Genomic DNA, 5,304 nt, shown 5'->3' with positions numbered 1-5,304 from the left:
GTGTTTAGATGCTGTTTGTTCATTAGTCGTCCTCGTGTTTTGCTTGGTATTTTGATGTAACACTGGGCCATGTGCTACGCTTTATGTCTTCCTCAGATTAACCATCCTGTTCGCTATCATGGCTTTCACAGTACAGTGGTGTTGCTCCAGAATATTTGTTTAGGTCTTGCTGCTGTTATCACCACAAGGGATAACAAGAGCCCCACCCTGGCAGGTAGTACACAGCCTGTTAAAGTTTTTCTCCACCTGGCTCCATGCCTGACGGGGCAGGGGAATGGTGCAACCCAATTCTCTTAGAGCCAGGGAAACTAATTAGGCAGCATTTCAGATGACTTATAAGCTTCTAAAGCTTAACCTTAGATGGGATGGGAGTAAGAATGGGGAAGAAAGGAGGTAAAGAGACTGCGTACAAGAATGGACAGGAAATGGTTCCAGATTACATTGGGGATAGAGTCAGAACAATTAAAGATAAATCACATTTAAGTCCCAAGTGGTGCAACTTCTTGTCACCTAGTTCCCTGGAGTTTCTACAGAAGGTTATAGATTATGATATAATAACTTTGTACAGAGTCTGGCATGTAGGAAACGTTTGATAAATTACAGAATGGCTTTTGCTAGGATTTTGTGTCTTCATGCTTTGTTTTTACTTTTTCCCAGGAGGCTTGTCGTCAAGGCAGGTCATTCATCATTATCGTTATTTCTATAGGAGGTAGGAATTAGCACCCTTGTTTTATAAATAAGGCTTCTGAAGATGAGTAAAATTAAATAATTTGTGCAAAAACTCCATGTTGGGCTGATGTTGTACAAAGGTGAGTAAATCTTAGTTTTAGATAGGAGATAAGAGATCACAAGGGTGATAGAATGAATCTACAGAAACAAAGCAGGAGAATTTAGAGGTAGAAATGGACAGTGCAAGGATGCCAGAAAAGGTAAGGTTAATTGAGAAAATCTCTGCAAAAGTAAGACAGGTGAGAGCAAGACCTAGCTTTGGGGATTTGGATTGGCAGGACTGAGCCTGTGAACCAGCTCAGCAAGAAGGGCAGGGTGTCTTCTCTATGTGCCAAGGCGTTGGAGCTGGGATGGGGAAGCTGAGAGGTCCTGGGAACCTAAGAAACCCAGGAAAGGAAAAAATCAAGTAAGGCAGAACTCACAGAAAAAGTGTTTATGGAAATACTTTCAGTTTAGCCTATTGCTGTTGTGCCTTGTCTGGCAGTTTCACCACCAGGAACAGAGCAGCAGAAAGGTTGTTTTAGAATCATAAATAGAATCAAATTCATTTGTAGGGTGGAGCCTTTGTATATACTGAGAGGCTGACTTTCACAGGAGGACAGCCCACAGGTAATAACGGGTTACCATAACCCTACTGCTCCTCAAACAGCCTGCCACTATTTTATCCTAAAACCAATCTTCCCTTCCGATAAATCTCTATATGATATAGTCATCTGATTCTCGTCATTTATTTCATAATATTACAAGTTCTTTTTTCATATATTTGTGCATTTGTGCTGTCTCCCCAACTAGACTATCAACTCCAACAAGATAGGTACAGATATTCTTTTTTTCTTTTTTGTTTTCCTGTAGAGCATGTGTGCTCACCAGAGAGAGTTGAAGGGACAGAAAGAGAGAAATCATCCCCCAGGGGCCACACCTCAATCCCTTCTCCTTCATTCTCTTCTTCGGATTTTGGGCATTTTCACATGTGCCTGGTGTGAATTTTAAGCTGCCAGGTCTGAGACTCAGACTTTGGTCAACTATGTGGGAGTCCAGGGATGTAGCCATTACACCATCTGCTGTTCCCAATACTATTATTTTCTGATAGGTGGATATGATTAAAACATTGCACCCTTTTAATTAGACATTCGATTTATTGGATGTCTACCCCAAACACAAACACGAGTCCCCCATAGGCTGTGTTGGGCCTATGTGTCCAAGGTTGGTTTATAGGGAAGCAGATTCTGAGACAGAATTTAGATGTCAGGGTGTTTCTTCTGGTACACCCTTGAATCAATAGCTATGCAGGGAGGAGAAGAGTGCAGACAGTAGAAGGAGAAGTTGAGTTTCAGTGGAGGTCCAACAACAGCCTCAGTGGATCCCACAGGGAGCTCTAGAGCTTAAATGCCCTTTAGAATTCTGTCAGACCCTTACACTCTCTCTCTGATAAGTTATTGGATGTGGGCTTCCTTTCAGAATATGACCTTGGTGAGGTTGTCCTCTGTAAGTGAAGCTATCTTTGATGGGGTTGTCCACAGCTTGCATCTATCTGCTTAGTGTTCTCAGTAGTTGAAGAGCAACAAGTTCTTCAGTGAAGGGAAATCTGGATAGGGCAGCCCAGTGGCCACTCACATTAGATAATTTCAGGTAAGTGGAAGTGCATGCTTTAGAGGAGGGGGTTACCATATCTTATACTTTGGAGTACCTCATTGAGTCCAAAGACAAGGGTTCGAATGCCCACAGTTAACGTTCATTATTTCCTGGTTGAGTTCAACTACATTGAATTTGTTATGGCAGGTTGAGAGTTTGCTGTCAATAACTATGAAAGAAGACAAAAAAAGCAAATCATTGTCTTTGTTATTGTATTGGGACACTTTCAAAATAAGTCCCCAAGAAGCACAGTTTTCAAAAATATTGACTTAAATTACATTACATTCAATTGTAATTCTTTGTTTTCTTTTCTAAGAGAACATCAACAGTATTCTAGACAGAAAACAACATTTGCAACAGGGGAAATAGAAAAAGAGAAAAAAAAAACAGCTGCTAGTATTGTTTGCTAGATTCTTTGGAGGAATTGCCTTATTTCACCAATACAACTATTATAATTTGTAAGTGGAGGAAAAATTCGGGAATCTAGAAGACTGAATTTTGCAGCAGAATCTCATGAAAGGAAACTAAGGTTTCTCAGTGCAGGTTCTTGGCAAGTCTCTACAAATGGGTAGAAGGGAATGGAAGATGCTCAAGCTTAGGGAGCAAACAGCAAGGACAGAGCCTTCCCCCTCCCTGTCTGTTGAAGTCAGCAGATAGCACACCTGCTGCAGTGCAAGTTTTCTTTGCCAAGCAGAGCAGCACAGCTGCGAGACACACTGCTTCTGGCTGTCTGCTCTGAGCTTTGCTTGTCTTCAGAGATGGAGCCCCTCCCAAGGCAAGTTCACCCGGGTTCTTTGGCAGCTGAAGTCTTCACGGACCATGCAGGGAGCGGTGGAGAAAAGTGAGTTTGACATGCTTGGAAATATTTAGATCTGGGATGTAAACTGCAAGGAAAATATTTACTCTGTTTGTTTTAATACCACAGAGGCTTGGATCCCAGGAATCTTCAGAGAAGTACGAATGGCCCTTGCCAAGGCACCAATTTAACAATTTGGTCAGTGACAAAAGGGCATCCTGTTTAACTAGTCTGAATTTAAATAGCATGTTTCCAGTGTATTAGCATGTCTGTCCCATCTGTTGAGAGAACTGTTTTCTTTAACTCCTGAATTTGGGGTTTGGTTTTTGAATTTGGACAGAATCAAAATGCTTCCTTTAATTGAAAGCAAGTGAGAAAGTAGGTCATTACATAGCTGAATGGACTGCTACCTGAGCATTGGCAACCAGCCTCCCACAACTACCTGAGCACTCAGGGGGACCAAAGCAACCCCTTTAGCATCTAGTGCCTGGAGAACCGATATATAGAAGAGTACTACAGAACTAATTGTTGTATTCTTGACCAGTGAGTTTTAACTAAGAATACTGATAAAGGAGAAAGAAGTCTTCTATAAATGCAATTGGAACAGTTGCATATTTTGAGTTCTCTTCTTGCGTTTCATGGTGACTCTCTCGTTCCAGGGCAGTCCTTTCAGAACCCACATTGATTGTCCTCTAGTTTTTGTTCTTGTTAGACTGTCACAGGGTGGGAAACAGTAGCTGTAAAAGGGTGTCTTACAAAAACATCAGGTACATGCTAATATGTATACAGGTATATATGGAAATATACAAAAAATAAGACTGGTATCATACTGTTCTCTATAAAGGTATGGAGATTAACTGGGGTTCCTTCCTTCCTTCAGCTAGCTCCTCTGAAGATTTTAACCATTTTTCAACTTTCAGAAAAGTAGACTTCATGATCTCATACTCCTAGTCCACTGTCAGTTTGCTTTCTTCCTTTGGCAGAGTAAAAAAGAAAAATAATCCCCCATGGTTGTATTGCCAAGCCAGCTTCTCCTGTATAATTGTTTTTAGACATGAATATGAACAACTGCTCCTCAGTCAGTGGTCACAGTTATATTTCAACCCTCTTTTAACAGCTGTGAAATGGAGTTTTTATTCAAAGTTTTATAGCAGTAAACTACACAGAAAGTCTATTCTCATATCTCTAGTAATAAAGATTTTATGTCCTGCTTTTTCAGTACCATTTTCGGGTCCTTCTTCTTTATCCTTTCTCTATTCTTGCTTAACTATTGCTACGATGTATGTGGTTCCAACCAAGTCTGATGTCTGCTGATCAAAGTCTAAATAGTTAAAGTCCTCAGGTTTTCTCTGGGTCAAAGGAGAAAGTTATCCTACCTCTTCAAACCACTGAACAATTAAGTGAGGAGAGCATTCCCAATGGTCCTTCTCGCTTTACTCATTGTTGTCACATTTCTTCTTAGCTACATAGTAGTCATGAAATCAGTTTTAATGGGAAAAGCCAAATATGCAAACTGTTAAGTTTACTAATTAACTTTGTCTGGATACCACTGGAAAAATATAGACTCATTTGATGTATAGCAGCTTAGTACAGAGAAATACCTGAAAGATCAGTTAGTCTCACTTTAATTCCTTTAATTTTGAGAAAGGAAACCAAGTTGGAGTACCAAAGTAATTTTTTCAGAGTCAGATAACCCATCCCTGGTGTAACTTAAATATCCCAGAGCCCAGTTCCCTGGTTTTAGTAGTTTCCTTGCTTTCTAACAAATGGTTATCTGAAGTCAGAAAAAGGAAGGATCTGGGATATTGGGAGGTAAATTATGAGAACTATATGTTGTCATTCAGCTGGCTATAATAATAATTCTTCCACTCTCTAGACCAGACAGAACCTACATCTGGTAGAGATTTATGCATTAACTATAATACTTTGTTCCTTTCTAAAGTTCAACTTCTCCTGGAAGATATCCATTTTATGCTGTTTAGATATTTATACATGGTCTGATTGAACAACTTGAATATGTTTTGATAGAGTGAAAGGAGGAGATCCATTAGGGATTTTAAAAATGCTATTTAATTTAAACTTAATGTGATGTCAATGAATGTGTATTACTTTTCTACTGCTGTTGCAGCAAATTACCAGACTTCTAA

The sequence above is a fragment of the Tupaia chinensis genome, unplaced genomic scaffold, assembly GCF_000334495.1.
Source record: "Tupaia chinensis unplaced genomic scaffold, TupChi_1.0 Scaffold000618_1, whole genome shotgun sequence".
Classification (NCBI taxonomy): domain Eukaryota; kingdom Metazoa; phylum Chordata; class Mammalia; order Scandentia; family Tupaiidae; genus Tupaia; species Tupaia belangeri.
This window is presented reverse-complemented; position numbering follows the sequence as displayed.